At 47.0% G+C, this 20050-nt stretch overlaps 2 long non-coding RNA genes across 4 annotated transcripts in view; one reads left to right on the forward strand and one right to left on the reverse strand.

Moving 5' to 3' along the window:
• Nucleotides 1-6629, forward strand: part of LOC308186609 — a 64220-nt gene extending 57591 nt beyond the window's left edge. For all 3 annotated transcript variants that reach the window (XR_013944134.1, XR_013944135.1, XR_013944136.1), the window contains one exon: nt 6184-6629. This is a non-coding gene — a long non-coding RNA (uncharacterized lncRNA). The remainder of the gene's footprint in view (nt 1-6183) is intronic.
• The window catches only part of LOC308186610, a 316995-nt gene that overhangs the window by 17914 nt on the left and 279031 nt on the right, over nt 1-20050 (reverse strand). The gene's annotated exons all lie outside the window — the stretch shown is intronic.

The following is a 20050-nucleotide window of genomic DNA, read 5'->3' on the forward strand; positions in this document are numbered from 1 at the left end:
ATGCTTAACCCCCCCCCCCCCCCCCCCCAGGGCGGGGGTATTTGGTTATGCATATTCGTGCATAAATTTATATACCCCATATACATACATACTATAGTACCAGTACTATATACATTATATACGGACTATCTTATAAGCAGGTGCTAAACCCATACATGTACACGGCCATTAAACCCTTAAACACACTCCTACCAAACCACCCGGCATGAATGTTCTAGGACCATACCCCACAACACCCAATACAACTCCACTCAAGCGCATAACAAGACCCCATTTTAATGAATGCTCACAGGACATGCTCCAACAACAACTCTCCACCACATATCTCATGCAGTTCGTATCAGACGGATTTATTAATCGTACTCCTCACGTGAAATCAGCAACCCGTTGCACATAATGTCCGGTATGACTAGCTTCAGGCCCATACGTTCCCCCTAAACCCCTCGCCCTCCTCACATTTTTGCGCCTCTGGTTCCTCGGTCAGGGCCATCCATTGGGTTCACTCACCCCTCCTTGCCCTTCAAAGTGGCATCTGTGAGTACTTTCACCTTCTCAATGCGTAATCGCGGCATGTTCCAGCTTTTTGGCGCCTCTGGTTCCTCTTATTTTTTCCGGGGTTACCTCACAGGTGGCTATTCCCAGTGATCTCGGGGGTCCCACAATCTAAGCCTGGACACACCTGCCTCACGGCCTATCCTATATTTCAAGGGTCCCTCGATGAGACGGTTGGCGTATATGGGGAATCATCCTGACACTGATGCACTTTGACCACATTCAGTTAATGTTACCTCCACCCTCCGGGTTAAATGGGGCTATTGGATGAATGCTCGTTGGACATAGCACAAAACAACAAATCATTAAGCGCAACCCCTGCGCTTCACAAACTAAACCAGTAAACTTTCGCTAACCACCATGTAGCATAAACCTTCATCGCCCAATCCCAGCAAACTACCTCTAAAACTCCATTAATCATCCCTTCCATGACATCATCGGAACGATGTACATATACACACAAACACATACAAAATAACTTAAACTTATTAGAGAAACTCCAGTACTAAAAATAGTAAACACAAGCAATAATTTCATATACTTCACTCTCACTCACCACTCAACTATCAGCTAACCACACCCCCGTCCACATAGCTTAACACAAAGCATGGCACTGAAGTTGCCAAGATGGCATAAAACATGCCTGCGGACAAAAGACTTAGTCCTAACCTTACGGTTGGTTTTTGCTAAATATATACATGCAAGTATCCGCGCCCCAGTGTAAACGCCCTCGACCACCTACCCCCATACAGGCCTTGAGGAGTGGGTATCAGGCACACCCAAGTAGTAGCCCAAGACGCCTCGCTAAGCCACGCCCCCACGGGTATTCAGCAGTAATTAACATTAAGCAATGAGTGCAAACTTGACTTAGTTATAGCAACAGCCTAACTTCAAGGGTTGGTAAATCTTGTGCCAGCCACCGCGGTCATACAAGAAACCCAAATCAACCGTCCTATTGACACGGCGTAAAGAGTGGTAAAATGCCTATCCTAGCTAACTAAGATCAAAATGCAACTGAGCTGTCATAAGCCCAAGATGCACCTAAACACACCATTAAGATGATCTTAGGAACTAACGACTGATTTAAACCCACGAAAGCCAGGGCCCAAACTGGGATTAGATACCCCACTATGCCTGGCCCTAAATCTTGATACTTACTTTACCGAAGTATCCGCCAGAGAACTACGAGCACAAACGCTTAAAACTCTAAGGACTTGGCGGTGCCCCAAACCCACCTAGAGGAGCCTGTTCTACAATCGATAATCCCCGATTAACCCAACCACCCCTTGCCAACACAGCCTACATACCGCCGTCGCCAGCCCACCTCGAATGAGAGCACAACAGTGGACACAATAGCACCCCGCTAATAAGACAGGTCAAGGTATAGCCTATGGAGTGGAAGAAATGGGCTACATTCCCTATTCATAGGGCACACGGAAAGAAGCGTGAAACCACTTCTGGAAGGCGGATTTAGCAGTAAAGTGGGACAATAGAGCCTACTTTAAGCCGGCCCTGGGGCACGTACATACCGCCCGTCACCCTCCTCAAAAGCCACATCCCACATAACTAATACCATAAATACGCTGAAGATGAGGTAAGTCGTAAGAAGGTAAGTGTACCGGAAGGTGTACTTAGAATATCAAGACGTAGCTATAACACCAAAGCACTCAGCTTACACCTGAAAGATATCTACTAGACCGGATCGTCTTGAAGCCCCCCCTCTAGCTCAACCACACAAATAGTACACCAAAACTAAAGAATTTACTAAACTAATTAAACTAAAGCATTTTACAGTCTTAGTATAGGCGATAGAAAAGACACTTAGACGCGATAGAGACCCCAGTACCGTAAGGGAAAGATGAAATAGCAGTGAAACAATCAAAGCGACAGACAGCAAAGATCAACCCTTGTACCTTTTGCATCATGGTTTAGCGAGAACAACCAAGCAAAGTGAACTAAAGTTTGCCCCCCCGAAACCCAAGCGAGCTACTTTCAAGCAGTTAAAGAGAGCGAACCCGTCTCTGTTGCAAAAGAGTGGGATGACTTGTCAGTAGAGGTGAAAAGCCAACCGAGCTGGGTGATAGCTGGTTACCTGTGAAACGAATCTAAGTTCCCCCTTAATCCTCCCTACCGGACATCCTGAACCCTAATGAGATGATTAAGAGCTATTTAATGGAGGGACAGCTCCATTAAAAAAGGACACAACCTCGACTAGCGGATAATTCTTACTACTGATCCTACCGTGGGCCCTAAAGCAGCCATCAAAAAAGAGTGCGTCAAAGCTCCACCACCTAAAAATACCAAAATAAGATGATTCCCTTATCACAAACAGGTCAACCTATGAATATAGGAGAATTAATGCTAAAATAAGTAACTCAGGGCCACACCCCTCTAACGGCGCAAGCTTACATAGAAACATTATTAACAGACCTAGACAGATACAAAAACCCCTACAAGACCACGTATTAACTAACCCTGTTAACCCGACTCAGGAGCGCCTATAAGAGCGATTAAAATCTGTGAAAGGAACTCGGCAAATTAATAAGGCCCGACTGTTTACCAAAAACATAGCCTTCAGCAAATTAAACAAGTATTGAAGGTGATGCCTGCCCGGTGACTTAGGTTTAACGGCCGCGGTATCCTAACCGTGCAAAGGTAGCGCAATCAATTGTCCCATAAATCGAGACTTGTATGAATGGCTAAACGAGGTCTTAACTGTCTCTCACAGATAATCAGTGAAATTGATCTCCCCGTGCAAAAGCGGGGATGTGAACATAAGACGAGAAGACCCTGTGGAACTTAAAAATCAACGACCACCGCGAATCCTCAATCAACCCCACTGGGGCCACTACCATCGCAGAGCCTGGTCGATATTTTTCGGTTGGGGCGACCTTGGAGGAGAACAAATCCTCCAAAAACAAGACCATACCTCTTTACCTAGAGCTACCCCTCAAAGTGCTAACAGTGACCAGACCCAATATAATTGATTAATGGACCAAGCTACCCCAGGGATAACAGCGCAATCCCCCTCAAGAGCCCATATCGACAGGGGGGTTTACGACCTCGATGTTGGATCAGGACATCCTAATGGTGCAGCCGCTATTAAGGGTTCGTTTGTTCAACGATTAACAGTCCTACGTGATCTGAGTTCAGACCGGAGCAATCCAGGTCGGTTTCTATCTATGACACACTCTCCCCAGTACGAAAGGACCGGGAAAGTGGGGCCAATACCACAAGCACGCCCCCCCCCTCTAAGCAGTGAAACCAACTAAACCGTGAAGAGGGCCTTCCCCCACCACTTTCAATCCTAGAAAAGGACCAGCTAGAGTGGCAGAGCCCGGCAAGTGCAGAAGGCTTAAGCCCTTTCCCCAGAGGTTCAAATCCTCTCCCTAGCTTCACCCATGATTCAAATAACAACACTAAGCTGCCTCGTTATATCCCTCCTATACATCATCCCAATCCTGATTGCCGTAGCCTTCCTAACCCTAGCAGAACGGAAAATCCTAAGCTACATACAATCCCGCAAAGGCCCTAACGTTGTCGGGCCTTTTGGCCTACTTCAACCATTTGCGGACGGACTGAAACTATTTACCAAAGAGCCCATCCGACCCTCTACCTCTTCCCCACTTCTATTCATTCTGATACCAATACTAGCCCTTGTCCTAGCCCTCACCACTTGAGCACCACTACCACTCCCATTTCCCCTAGCAGATCTAAACCTCGGAGTTCTCTTCCTAATAGCCATGTCAAGCCTAGCCGTCTACTCAGTCCTATGATCAGGCTGAGCCTCGAACTCAAAATACGCACTAATCGGAGCCCTACGGGCAGTAGCACAGACCATTTCATACGAAGTGACACTGGCCATAATCCTGCTATCAATAATCATACTAAGCGGAAGCTACACACTCAGCTCCTTTGCCGTCGCACAGGAGCCTCTATACTTCATTTTCTCCTCATGACCCCTAGCAATAATATGATACGTATCCACCCTAGCAGAGACAAACCGAGCTCCTTTTGACCTCACAGAGGGTGAATCTGAGCTAGTCTCAGGGTTTAACGTTGAATACGCCGCAGGACCCTTCGCCTTATTCTTCCTAGCTGAATATGCGAACATTATGCTAATAAATACACTTACAGCCATCATATTCCTAAACCCAAGCGCCCTAGGGCCACCCACAGAACTATTCCCCGTCATCCTAGCCACAAAAGTCCTCCTACTATCTTCTGGTTTCTTATGGGTCCGAGCTTCATACCCACGATTCCGATATGACCAACTAATGCACCTACTATGAAAAAACTTCCTACCCCTCACACTAGCTCTGTGCCTCTGACACATCAGCATACCTATCTGCTATGCAGGCCTACCTCCTTACATAAGGAAATGTGCCTGAACTACAAAGGGTCACTATGATAAAGTGAACATAGAGGTATAACAGCCCTCTCATTTCCTGTTGACCTTAGAAAAGTAGGAATTGAACCCACACAAGAGAAATCAAAATTCTCCATACTTCCCTTATATTATTTTCTAGTAGAGTCAGCTAATCAAGCTATCGGGCCCATACCCCGAAAATGATGGTTTAACCCCCTCCTCTACTAATGAACCCTTACGCGACCCCAATCATAACCTTCAGCCTCATCTTGGGCACCACAATCACAATTTCCAGCAACCACTGAGTTCTGGCCTGGACAGGACTGGAGATCAACGCACTAGCCATCATTCCCCTAATTGCCAAATCCCACCACCCACGAGCAGTAGAAGCCGCAACGAAATACTTCCTAACCCAAGCAGCTGCTTCCGCCCTGGTCCTATTCTCTAGCATAACCAATGCCTGAGTCACCGGCCAATGAGACATCACACAAATAAACCACCCAACCTCCTGTCTACTACTGACAGCAGCAATCGCTATTAAACTGGGCCTAGTGCCATTTCACTTCTGATTCCCAGAAGTACTACAAGGATCGCCACTAATAACAGCCCTGCTACTCTCGACCCTCATAAAATTCCCCCCACTAACCCTGCTCCTACTAACATCCAAATCCCTCGACCCAGCTCTACTCACCGCCATGGCCCTAGCCTCAACAGCACTAGGAGGCTGAATAGGACTGAACCAAACACAAACACGCAAAATCCTAGCCTTCTCGTCCATCTCCCACTTAGGCTGAATCGCCATCATCCTAGTTTACAGCCCCAAATTGGCCTTACTTACCTTCTACCTATACACAATCATAACATCAGCCGTATTCCTAGCCCTTAACAAAATCAAAGCCCTTAACCTATCCATGATCACAACCTCATGAACAAAAACCCCAGTGCTAAACGCCACCCTAATACTAGTACTTTTATCCCTAGCAGGCCTCCCCCCATTAACAGGCTTTATACCAAAGTGACTTATCATCCAAGAACTAACTAAACAGGAAATAACACCAGAAGCCATGGCAATTGCCATGCTATCACTGCTCAGCCTCTTCTTCTACCTACGCCTCGCATACCACTCAACAATTACCCTTCCCCCCAACTCCTCTAACCACATAAAACAATGATACACTAGCAAAGCCCCAAAAGCTAGCCAAGAGGGACTTCCCCCTCCTTAATGATATGCCACAGCTTAACCCCGCACCATGATTTTGAAGGCTAGGGCTATGTTCATAGATAGTTGGGTGGTTGGGGTGAATGTATATGGAAGGAGGCCTAGAAGGTTGATTGTAAGAAGTATGATTATTAGGGATGTAAATATTATGGCTCATTTGTGGCCATTTTTGTTGAGTGGGACTATTAGTTGTTTTGTGATTAGGTGAAGGAGTCATGTTTGGATAGTAGAAAGGCGGTTGTTGATTCATCGGTTGTTTGGGGACGGGAATAGTAGGGCTGGGAAGAGTAGGGATAGTAGGATTAAGGGGATGCCAAATAGATTGGGGCTGGAAAATTGGTCAAAGAAGCTTAGGTTCATGGTCAGGATCATGGTGTGGGTTTGGTAGTGAGGGAGGTCTTATTTGATGGGGGGTTGGTTGTGGTGAAGGCTAGTAGTTTTGGTTGGATGAGGAGTGCTAGGGTTAATCAGGTTATAATTATGATTGAAAATCATGGTGCGGGGTTAAGCTGTGGCATATCATTAAGGAGGGGGAAGTCCCTCTTTGGCTAGCTTAAAAGGCTAGTGCTGTTGCATAGCTTCTTAATGATTAGGATGATGATAGAAGGGACGATCAGGCCTCGAAATGTGGGAGTGGGGTTGATTCTACTACAATGGGTATGTAGCTGTGATTAGCCCCGCAAATTTCTGAGCATTGTCCGTAAAAAATCCCAGGCCGGGTGGTAATGAATGAAGTTTGGTTTAGTCGGCCTGGGATTGCGTCTGTTTTAACTCCGAGCGTTGGGACTGCTCAGGAGTGGAGTACGTCTCCTGCAGTAATGATCACGCGGATGGGGGATTCTATTGGGATAACTACGCGGTGGTCAACTTCTAGCAGTCAGAAGTGGCCGTTGGGTAAGTCTGGGGTGGGCACTATGTAGGAGTCGAATGATAGGTCTTTGAAGTCTGTGTATTCGTAGCTTCAGTATCATTGGTGGTCGATGGCTTTTAGGGTGAGGTCTGGTTCATCGATTTTGTCCATTATGTAGAGGATTTGTAGGGATGGGAGGGCGAGGAGTACCAGGACGATAGCAGGTAGGATTGTCCAGATCAGCTCTACTTCTTGGGCGTCTACAGCATTGGACGAGAGTTTTTCTGTTAGTATGTGGGCTAAAAGGTAGAGAACTAGGCTGCAGATAGCTAGGGCAACGATTAGGGCGTGGTCGTGGAATTCAACGAGTTCTTCTATGATGGGTGATGAGGCGTCTTGGAATCCTAGTTGGGAGTGGTTGGCCACATGAGATGTACAGGATTTTTACCTGTGATTTAGTCTTGACAAGGCTATGTAATTGGTTTACTAACGTCTCATAAGAAAGAAGCATGAGCGGTGAATGCAGTTGGCTTGAAACCAGCATGTGAGGGTTCGATTCCTTCCTTTCTTGTACTTGGACGAAGGCCGGTTCCTCGAAAGTATGGTATGGGGGAGGGCAGCCGTGGATTCATTCAACGTTTGTGGTAGTTAGTTCTGGTTGTAGGACTTTTCGTTTGGCCGAAAAGGCTTCTCAGATGATGAATATTAGTATGATTACGGCTACTATTGAGATTAGGGAGCCGATGGAGGAAATGGTGTTTCATAGTGTGTAGGCGTCGGGATAGTCCGAGTATCGTCGGGGTATTCCTGCTAGGCCTAGGAAGTGCTGGGGGAAGAACATTAGGTTTACTCCTGTAAATATTACCCCGAAGTGGGCTTTTGCTCATGTTTGGTGTAGGGTAAACCCAGTGAGTAGTGGGAATCAGTGAGTAAATCCTGCTAGAATGGCAAAGACGGCGCCTATGGATAGGACGTAGTGGAAGTGGGCAACTACGTAGTACGTGTCGTGCAGGGCGATGTCTAGGGAAGAGTTTGCAAGAACGATTCCTGTTAATCCTCCGATGGTAAATAGGAAGATAAATCCTAGAGCTCATAGTATTGGGGGGGTCTCATTTGATTGTTCCTCCGTGCAGGGTGGCTAGTCAGCTAAATACTTTGATTCCGGTAGGGATGGCAATGATTATAGTGGCTGATGTAAAGTAGGCTCGGGTATCAACGTCTATTCCTACTGTAAACATGTGGTGAGCTCAGACGATGAATCCTAGGAAGCCGATGGATAGTATGGCTCAGACTATTCCCATGTAGCCGAAGGGCTCCTTTTTGCCTGAGTAGTACGTGACTACGTGTGAGATGATTCCGAACCCCGGTAGGATCAGAATATAGACTTCTGGGTGTCCGAAGAATCAGAATAGGTGTTGGTACAGGATTGGGTCTCCTCCTCCAGCGGGGTCGAAGAATGTGGTGTTTAGGTTTCGATCAGTTAGTAATATTGTAATACCGGCGGCGAGTACGGGGAGTGATAGAAGGAGTAGGATGGCGGTAATTAGTACGGATCAGACAAATAGTGGGGTTTGGTATTGTGAGAGTGCGGGGGGTTTTATGTTGATGGCTGTGGTGATAAAGTTGATGGCCCCAAGGATGGAGGAGATACCGGCTAAGTGGAGTGAGAAGATAGCCAGGTCTACTGAAGCTCCGGCGTGGGCAAGGTCACCTGCTAGGGGAGGGTAGACAGTTCAGCCTGTGCCGGCGCCAGCTTCTACAGTGGATGAGGCTAGTAGGAGGAGGAATGATGGGGGGAGGAGTCAAAAGCTTATGTTGTTTATTCGCGGGAATGCTATGTCGGGGGCACCGATTATGAGGGGGACTAATCAGTTGCCGAATCCTCCGATCATGATGGGTATGACTATAAAGAAGCTTATTACAAAGGCGTGAGCGGTAACGATTACATTGTAAATTTGGTCGTCGCCTAGGAGAGTTCCTGGTTGTCCTAGTTCTGCGCGGATTAATAGGCTGAGTGCGGTGCCGACTATTCCTGCTCATGCCCCGAAGATGAGGTACAGGGTGCCAATATCCTTATGGTTAGTGGAAAATAGTCATCGGTTGATGAAGGTGACGGGTAAGATGGCTGAGTGTTGAAGCGTTAGGCTGTAGTCCTTTTTACAGAGGTTTAGTTCCTCTTCTTATCGGCTCTGTAGTGAAATTCATGTTGAGTTGCAAGCTCATCGATGCGCACTAGGGTGCGTCAGGGTCTTTGTAGGCAGAAGCCAATTGGTTTAGGCATTTAGCTGTTAACTAGAGTTTTGTGGGATCGAAGCCCATCTGTCTAGGGAGGCTTTAGCTTAATTAAAGCGTCTGACTTGCATTCAGAAGATACAGGTTAATATTCTGTAAGTCTTAATGTGCAGAAACTAAGAGGGTTTAACTCTTATTTAAGGCTTTGAAGGCCTTCGGTTTGGGGTGTTATCCTAAGTTTCTAGACAATGGCATGTATTATTGGGGACAGGGGAAGTAAGAGGATTGATAGTGAGGCAAGGACCGCAGTAGGTGTGCTTGGGGCTTTGCTAGTGTATCATTGTTTTATGTGGTTAGAGGAGTTGGGGGGAAGGGTAATTGTTGAGTGGTATGCGAGGCGTAGGTAGAAGAAGAGGCTGAGCAGTGATAGCATGGCAATTGCCATGGCTGCTGGTGTTATTTCCTGTTTAGTTAGTTCTTGGATGATAAGTCACTTTGGTATAAAGCCTGTTAATGGGGGGAGGCCTGCTAGGGATAAAAGTACTAGTATTAGGGTGGCGTTTAGCACTGGGGTTTTTGTTCATGAGGTTGTGATCATGGATAGGTTAAGGGCTTTGATTTTGTTAAGGGCTAGGAATACGGCTGATGTTATGATTGTGTATAGGTAGAAGGTAAGTAAGGCCAATTTGGGGCTGTAAACTAGGATGATGGCGATTCAGCCTAAGTGGGAGATGGACGAGAAGGCTAGGATTTTGCGTGTTTGTGTTTGGTTCAGTCCTATTCAGCCTCCTAGTGCTGTTGAGGCTAGGGCCATGGCGGTGAGTAGAGCTGGGTCGAGGGATTTGGATGTTAGTAGGAGCAGGGTTAGTGGGGGGAATTTTATGAGGGTCGAGAGTAGCTGGGCTGTTATTAGTGGCGATCCTTGTAGTACTTCTGGGAATCAGAAGTGAAATGGCACTAGGCCCAGTTTAATAGCGATTGCTGCTGTCAGTAGTAGACAGGAGGTTGGGTGGTTTATTTGTGTGATGTCTCATTGGCCGGTGACTCAGGCATTGGTTATGCTAGAGAATAGGACCAGGGCGGAAGCAGCTGCTTGGGTTAGGAAGTATTTCGTTGCGGCTTCTACTGCTCGTGGGTGGTGGGATTTGGCAATTAGGGGAATGATGGCTAGTGCGTTGATCTCCAGTCCTGTCCAGGCCAGAACTCAGTGGTTGCTGGAAATTGTGATTGTGGTGCCCAAGATGAGGCTGAAGGTTATGATTGGGGTCGCGTAAGGGTTCATTAGTAGAGGAGGGGGTTAAACCATCATTTTCGGGGTATGGGCCCGATAGCTTGATTAGCTGACTCTACTAGAAAATAATATAAGGGAAGTATGGAGAATTTTGATTTCTCTTGTGTGGGTTCAATTCCTACTTTTCTAAGGTCAACAGGAAATGAGAGGGCTGTTATACCTCTATGTTCACTTTATCATAGTGACCCTTTGTAGTTCAGGCACATTTCCTTATGTAAGGAGGTAGGCCTGCATAGCAGATAGGTATGCTGATGTGTCAGAGGCACAGAGCTAGTGTGAGGGGTAGGAAGTTTTTTCATAGTAGGTGCATTAGTTGGTCATATCGGAATCGTGGGTATGAAGCTCGGACCCATAAGAAACCAGAAGATAGTAGGAGGACTTTTGTGGCTAGGATGACGGGGAATAGTTCTGTGGGTGGCCCTAGGGCGCTTGGGTTTAGGAATATGATGGCTGTAAGTGTATTTATTAGCATAATGTTCGCATATTCAGCTAGGAAGAATAAGGCGAAGGGTCCTGCGGCGTATTCAACGTTAAACCCTGAGACTAGCTCAGATTCACCCTCTGTGAGGTCAAAAGGAGCTCGGTTTGTCTCTGCTAGGGTGGATACGTATCATATTATTGCTAGGGGTCATGAGGAGAAAATGAAGTATAGAGGCTCCTGTGCGACGGCAAAGGAGCTGAGTGTGTAGCTTCCGCTTAGTATGATTATTGATAGCAGGATTATGGCCAGTGTCACTTCGTATGAAATGGTCTGTGCTACTGCCCGTAGGGCTCCGATTAGTGCGTATTTTGAGTTCGAGGCTCAGCCTGATCATAGGACTGAGTAGACGGCTAGGCTTGACATGGCTATTAGGAAGAGAACTCCGAGGTTTAGATCTGCTAGGGGAAATGGGAGTGGTAGTGGTGCTCAAGTGGTGAGGGCTAGGACAAGGGCTAGTATTGGTATCAGAATGAATAGAAGTGGGGAAGAGGTAGAGGGTCGGATGGGCTCTTTGGTAAATAGTTTCAGTCCGTCCGCAAATGGTTGAAGTAGGCCAAAAGGCCCAACAACGTTAGGGCCTTTGCGGGATTGTATGTAGCTTAGGATTTTCCGTTCTGCTAGGGTTAGGAAGGCTACGGCAATCAGGATTGGGATGATGTATAGGAGGGATATAACGAGGCAGCTTAGTGTTGTTATTTGAATCATGGGTGAAGCTAGGGAGAGGATTTGAACCTCTGGGGAAAGGGCTTAAGCCTTCTGCACTTGCCGGGCTCTGCCACTCTAGCTGGTCCTTTTCTAGGATTGAAAGTGGTGGGGGAAGGCCCTCTTCACGGTTTAGTTGGTTTCACTGCTTAGAGGGGGGGGGCGTGCTTGTGGTATTGGCCCCACTTTCCCGGTCCTTTCGTACTGGGGAGAGTGTGTCATAGATAGAAACCGACCTGGATTGCTCCGGTCTGAACTCAGATCACGTAGGACTGTTAATCGTTGAACAAACGAACCCTTAATAGCGGCTGCACCATTAGGATGTCCTGATCCAACATCGAGGTCGTAAACCCCCCTGTCGATATGGGCTCTTGAGGGGGATTGCGCTGTTATCCCTGGGGTAGCTTGGTCCATTAATCAATTATATTGGGTCTGGTCACTGTTAGCACTTTGAGGGGTAGCTCTAGGTAAAGAGGTATGGTCTTGTTTTTGGAGGATTTGTTCTCCTCCAAGGTCGCCCCAACCGAAAAATATCGACCAGGCTCTGCGATGGTAGTGGCCCCAGTGGGGTTGATTGAGGATTCGCGGTGGTCGTTGATTTTTAAGTTCCACAGGGTCTTCTCGTCTTATGTTCACATCCCCGCTTTTGCACGGGGAGATCAATTTCACTGATTATCTGTGAGAGACAGTTAAGACCTCGTTTAGCCATTCATACAAGTCTCGATTTATGGGACAATTGATTGCGCTACCTTTGCACGGTTAGGATACCGCGGCCGTTAAACCTAAGTCACCGGGCAGGCATCACCTTCAATACTTGTTTAATTTGCTGAAGGCTATGTTTTTGGTAAACAGTCGGGCCTTATTAATTTGCCGAGTTCCTTTCACAGATTTTAATCGCTCTTATAGGCGCTCCTGAGTCGGGTTAACAGGGTTAGTTAATACGTGGTCTTGTAGGGGTTTTTGTATCTGTCTAGGTCTGTTAATAATGTTTCTATGTAAGCTTGCGCCGTTAGAGGGGTGTGGCCCTGAGTTACTTATTTTAGCATTAATTCTCCTATATTCATAGGTTGACCTGTTTGTGATAAGGGAATCATCTTATTTTGGTATTTTTAGGTGGTGGAGCTTTGACGCACTCTTTTTTGATGGCTGCTTTAGGGCCCACGGTAGGATCAGTAGTAAGAATTATCCGCTAGTCGAGGTTGTGTCCTTTTTTAATGGAGCTGTCCCTCCATTAAATAGCTCTTAATCATCTCATTAGGGTTCAGGATGTCCGGTAGGGAGGATTAAGGGGGAACTTAGATTCGTTTCACAGGTAACCAGCTATCACCCAGCTCGGTTGGCTTTTCACCTCTACTGACAAGTCATCCCACTCTTTTGCAACAGAGACGGGTTCGCTCTCTTTAACTGCTTGAAAGTAGCTCGCTTGGGTTTCGGGGGGGCAAACTTTAGTTCACTTTGCTTGGTTGTTCTCGCTAAACCATGATGCAAAAGGTACAAGGGTTGATCTTTGCTGTCTGTCGCTTTGATTGTTTCACTGCTATTTCATCTTTCCCTTACGGTACTGGGGTCTCTATCGCGTCTAAGTGTCTTTTCTATCGCCTATACTAAGACTGTAAAATGCTTTAGTTTAATTAGTTTAGTAAATTCTTTAGTTTTGGTGTACTATTTGTGTGGTTGAGCTAGAGGGGGGGCTTCAAGACGATCCGGTCTAGTAGATATCTTTCAGGTGTAAGCTGAGTGCTTTGGTGTTATAGCTACGTCTTGATATTCTAAGTACACCTTCCGGTACACTTACCTTGTTACGACTTACCTCATCCTCAGCGTATTTATGGTATTAGTTATGTGGGATGTGGCTTTTGAGGAGGGTGACGGGCGGTATGTACGTGCCCCAGGGCCGGCTTAAAGTAGGCTCTATTGTCCCACTTTACTGCTAAATCCGCCTTCCAGAAGTGGTTTCACGCTTCTTTCCGTGTGCCCTGTGAATAGGGAATGTAGCCCATTTCTTCCACTCCATAGGCTATACCTTGACCTGTCTTATTAGCGGGGTGCTATTGTGTCCACTGTTGTGCTCTCATTCGAGGTGGGCTGGCGACGGCGGTATGTAGGCTGTGTTGGCAAGGGGTGGTTGGGTTAATCGGGGATTATCGATTGTAGAACAGGCTCCTCTAGGTGGGTTTGGGGCACCGCCAAGTCCTTAGAGTTTTAAGCGTTTGTGCTCGTAGTTCTCTGGCGGATACTTCGGTAAAGTAAGTATCAAGATTTAGGGCCAGGCATAGTGGGGTATCTAATCCCAGTTTGGGCCCTGGCTTTCGTGGGTTTAAATCAGTCGTTAGTTCCTAAGATCATCTTAATGGTGTGTTTAGGTGCATCTTGGGCTTATGACAGCTCAGTTGCATTTTGATCTTAGTTAGCTAGGATAGGCATTTTACCACTCTTTACGCCGTGTCAATAGGACGGTTGATTTGGGTTTCTTGTATGACCGCGGTGGCTGGCACAAGATTTACCAACCCTTGAAGTTAGGCTGTTGCTATAACTAAGTCAAGTTTGCACTCATTGCTTAATGTTAATTACTGCTGAATACCCGTGGGGGCGTGGCTTAGCGAGGCGTCTTGGGCTACTACTTGGGTGTGCCTGATACCCGCTCCTCAAGGCCTGTATGGGGGTAGGTGGTCGAGGGCGTTTACACTGGGGCGCGGATACTTGCATGTATATATTTAGCAAAAACCAACCGTAAGGTTAGGACTAAGTCTTTTGTCCGCAGGCATGTTTTATGCCATCTTGGCAACTTCAGTGCCATGCTTTGTGTTAAGCTATGTGGACGGGGGTGTGGTTAGCTGATAGTTGAGTGGTGAGTGAGAGTGAAGTATATGAAATTATTGCTTGTGTTTACTATTTTTAGTACTGGAGTTTCTCTAATAAGTTTAAGTTATTTTGTATGTGTTTGTGTGTATATGTACATCGTTCCGATGATGTCATGGAAGGGATGATTAATGGAGTTTTAGAGGTAGTTTGCTGGGATTGGGCGATGAAGGTTTATGCTACATGGTGGTTAGCGAAAGTTTACTGGTTTAGTTTGTGAAGCGCAGGGGTTGCGCTTAATGATTTGTTGTTTTGTGCTATGTCCAACGAGCATTCATCCAATAGCCCCATTTAACCCGGAGGGTGGAGGTAACATTAACTGAATGTGGTCAAAGTGCATCAGTGTCAGGATGATTCCCCATATACGCCAACCGTCTCATCGAGGGACCCTTGAAATATAGGATAGGCCGTGAGGCAGGTGTGTCCAGGCTTAGATTGTGGGACCCCCGAGATCACTGGGAATAGCCACCTGTGAGGTAACCCCGGAAAAAATAAGAGGAACCAGAGGCGCCAAAAAGCTGGAACATGCCGCGATTACGCATTGAGAAGGTGAAAGTACTCACAGATGCCACTTTGAAGGGCAAGGAGGGGTGAGTGAACCCAATGGATGGCCCTGACCGAGGAACCAGAGGCGCAAAAATGTGAGGAGGGCGAGGGGTTTAGGGGGAACGTATGGGCCTGAAGCTAGTCATACCGGACATTATGTGCAACGGGTTGCTGATTTCACGTGAGGAGTACGATTAATAAATCCGTCTGATACGAACTGCATGAGATATGTGGTGGAGAGTTGTTGTTGGAGCATGTCCTGTGAGCATTCATTAAAATGGGGTCTTGTTATGCGCTTGAGTGGAGTTGTATTGGGTGTTGTGGGGTATGGTCCTAGAACATTCATGCCGGGTGGTTTGGTAGGAGTGTGTTTAAGGGTTTAATGGCCGTGTACATGTATGGGTTTAGCACCTGCTTATAAGATAGTCCGTATATAATGTATATTACTGGTACTATAGTATGTATGTATATGGGGTATATAAATTTATGCACGAATATGCATAACCAAATACCCCCGCCTCGGGGGGGGAGGGGGGGGGGGTTAAGCATAATGGCATAGATGGGGTAGAATTATTGGGGGCTTGCGGTTAGTTCCTGTAGTTGAGAACAATGGCGGCTTTTCGAGCCGCAGGCCTCGGGTAGTGTCCGGGCAGGAATAATGACTTATTTTATGTTTTTTTTAGGGATTTGCTTTGCGGTGGGTGTTTTGGGTGTGGCGTCGAATCCTTCGCCGTATTATGGGGTTGTTGGTTTGGTGTTAGCGTCTGTGGCGGGGTGCGGGTGGTTGCTGGGCCTTGGGGTTTCGTTCGTGGCTTTAGTGCTGTTTATGGTGTATTTGGGGGGTATGCTGGTGGTGTTTGTTTATTCAGTAGCTTTAGCAGCGGAGCCTTTCCCTGGGGCTTGGGGGGATTGACGGGTGATTGGATGTGCAGTAGCGTTTGTGGCAATTGTTTTTGGGGGGTTGGTGTTTGGGGGGTTTATGGGGGCTTGGAAGTTCGGGGTTTCTACTGTGAATAATGTTGGGGTGTTTGTTGTTCGGTCGGATTTTAGTGGAGTTTCCATGTTTTATTCACATGGGGCAGGGATGTTTTTAGTGGCGGGTTGGGGGCTGTTGTTGACTTTGTTTGTTGTATTGGAGCTTGTGCGGGGGTTGTCGCGGGGTGCTATTCGGGCGGTTTAGGGGTTAGGGTCAGAGAATAGTTTATTGAAAATGCCAGCTTTGGGAGCTGGAGATAAAGGTTTGAGTCCTTTTTTTCTGAGTTTGGGGTACTCTAAGAAGTGGTAAGTCTTCAATCTTTGGTTTACAAGACCAATGTTTTTATAAACTATTAGAGTATTTAGCAGTTGAGTATTTTGTTTTCTAGGGCGCTTGCGGCGGGGAGGAGAAATAGGAGGATAGTGAAGTAGGCGATTGAAGCGAGTTGGCCGATGATGATGAATGGGTGTTCGACGGGTTGGCTTCCTACTCATGTTAGGACGAGGAGGTCGGCGACTAGTACTCAGAATAGGAGCTGGGAGAGTGGTCGGAATGTTATTGCTCGTTGTTTTGATTTGTGCAGGAATGGGATTAGGAATAGGATCAGTACGGAGGCGGCCAGTGCTAATACGCCTCCTAGTTTATTTGGGATTGAACGTAGGATGGCGTAGGCGAATAGGAAGTATCATTCTGGCTTGATGTGTGGTGGGGTTACTAGCGGGTTTGCTGGGGTGAAGTTTTCTGGGTCTCCCAGGAGGTTAACCGCTCATGCTTCTTTCTTATGAGACGTTAGTAAACCAATTACATAGCCTTGTCAAGACTAAATCACAGGTAAAAATCCTGTACATCTCATGTGGCCAACCACTCCCAACTAGGATTCCAAGACGCCTCATCACCCATCATAGAAGAACTCGTTGAATTCCACGACCACGCCCTAATCGTTGCCCTAGCTATCTGCAGCCTAGTTCTCTACCTTTTAGCCCACATACTAACAGAAAAACTCTCGTCCAATGCTGTAGACGCCCAAGAAGTAGAGCTGATCTGGACAATCCTACCTGCTATCGTCCTGGTACTCCTCGCCCTCCCATCCCTACAAATCCTCTACATAATGGACGAAATCGACGAACCAGACCTCACCCTAAAAGCCATCGGCCACCAATGATACTGAAGCTACGAATACACAGACTTCAAAGACCTATCATTCGACTCCTACATAGTGCCCACCCCAGACTTACCCAACGGCCACTTCCGACTGCTAGAAGTTGACCACCGCGTAGTTATCCCAATAGAATCCCCCATCCGCGTGATCATTACTGCAGGAGACGTACTTCACTCCTGAGCAGTCCCAACGCTCGGAGTTAAAACAGACGCAATCCCAGGCCGACTAAACCAAACTTCATTCATTACCACCCGGCCTGGGATTTTTTACGGACAATGCTCAGAAATTTGCGGGGCTAATCACAGCTACATACCCATTGTAGTAGAATCAACCCCACTCCCACATTTCGAGGCCTGATCGTCCCTTCTATCATCATCCTAATCATTAAGAAGCTATGCAACAGCACTAGCCTTTTAAGCTAGCCAAAGAGGGACTTCCCCCTCCTTAATGATATGCCACAGCTTAACCCCGCACCATGATTTTCAATCATAATTATAACCTGATTAACCCTAGCACTCCTCATCCAACCAAAACTACTAGCCTTCACCACAACCAACCCCCCATCAAATAAGACCTCCCTCACTACCAAACCCACACCATGATCCTGACCATGAACCTAAGCTTCTTTGACCAATTTTCCAGCCCCAATCTATTTGGCATCCCCTTAATCCTACTATCCCTACTCTTCCCAGCCCTACTATTCCCGTCCCCAAACAACCGATGAATCAACAACCGCCTTTCTACTATCCAAACATGACTCCTTCACCTAATCACAAAACAACTAATAGTCCCACTCAACAAAAATGGCCACAAATGAGCCATAATATTTACATCCCTAATAATCATACTTCTTACAATCAACCTTCTAGGCCTCCTTCCATATACATTCACCCCAACCACCCAACTATCTATGAACATAGCCCTAGCCTTCCCACTATGGCTCGCCACACTACTAACAGGCCTACGAAACCAACCATCAGCCTCTTTAGCCCACCTATTACCCGAAGGTACCCCTACACCCCTAATCCCCGCACTAATCCTGATCGAAACAACCAGCCTACTAATCCGCCCCCTAGCCCTCGGAGTCCGCCTTACAGCCAACCTTACAGCAGGACACTTACTCATCCAACTCATCTCTACAGCCTCCATTGCATTAATACCCACCCTTCCTGCAGTATCCATCCTAACAATAATCATCCTACTACTCCTAACCATCCTAGAAGTAGCAGTAGCCATAATCCAGGCCTACGTCTTCGTGCTCCTTCTAAGCCTATACTTACAAGAAAACATCTAATGGCACACCAAGCACACTCATACCACATAGTTGACCCAAGCCCTTGACCAATCTTCGGGGCAGCCGCCGCCCTACTCACAACCTCAGGATTAATCATGTGATTCCACTACAACTCATCCATACTACTAACCCTAGGCCTCATCTCAATACTCCTAGTAATACTCCAATGATGACGAGACATTGTACGAGAAAGCACCTTCCAAGGCCATCACACTCCCACAGTCCAAAAAGGCCTACGATACGGCATAATCCTTTTCATCACATCCGAAGCATTCTTCTTCTTAGGGTTCTTCTGAGCGTTCTTCCACTCGAGCCTGGCCCCAACCCCAGAACTAGGAGGCCAATGACCCCCAACAGGAACTAAACCACTCAACCCGATAGAAGTCCCCCTACTAAACACAGCCATCCTACTAGCCTCAGGCGTTACCGTAACGTGAGCCCATCACAGCATCACAGAAGGAAACCGAAAACATGCCATCCACGCCCTAACCCTAACGATCCTCTTGGGATTCTACTTCACAGCCCTACAAGCAATAGAATACCACGAAGCCCCATTCTCAATCGCCGATAGCGTCTACGGATCTACCTTCTTCGTTGCCACTGGATTCCACGGACTCCACGTAATCATCGGATCCTCCTTCCTGACCGTCTGCCTCTTCCGACTGATCAAGTTCCACTTTACATCAGACCACCACTTCGGATTCGAGGCAGCAGCCTGATACTGACACTTCGTAGACGTCATCTGACTATTCCTCTACATAACCATCTACTGATGAGGATCTTGCTCTTCTAGTATATTAATTACAATTGACTTCCAATCTCTAGAATCTGGTATAAACCCAGAGGAGAGCAATGAACGCACTCATGTTCATATTCGCCCTATCATCAATCCTAAGCGCCGCCCTAACCGCATTAAACTTCTGACTCGCCCAAATAAACCCCGACTCAGAGAAACTCTCACCGTACGAATGTGGATTCGACCCACTTGGATCTGCTCGATTACCATTCTCAGTCCGATTCTTCCTCAGTAGCCATCCTGTTCGTCCTATTCGACCTAGAAATCGCCCTCCTACTCCCCCTGCCATGAGCCGTCCAACTCCAATCCCCCCTAATGACCCTCACCTGAACTGTAGTGATCCTCCTTCTCCTAACACTCGGACTGGCCTACGAGTGAATTCAAGGGGGCCTAGAATGAGCAGAATAACAGAAAGTTAGTCTAACCAAAAAGATAGCTGGTTTCGACCCAGCAGATTACAGCCAACCCTGTAACTTTCTTATGTCGCCCCTACATTTAAGCTTCTACTCAGCCTTCATTTTCAGCGGACTAGGGCTAGCCTTCCACCGAACCCACCTAGTATCCGCCCTACTATGCCTTGAAAGCATAATATTATCGATATTCGTAGGCCTATCAATATGATCCATCGAAAACCAAGTCTCCTCATTCACCATGGTACCAATTCTCATGCTAACCTTCTCAGCGTGTGAGGCGGGCACAGGCCTGGCCATCCTAGTAGCCTCCA

The sequence above is a fragment of the Anser brachyrhynchus genome, assembly GCF_964034855.1.
Source record: "Anser brachyrhynchus genome assembly, contig: SCAFFOLD_72, whole genome shotgun sequence".
NCBI lineage: Eukaryota > Metazoa > Chordata > Aves > Anseriformes > Anatidae > Anser > Anser brachyrhynchus.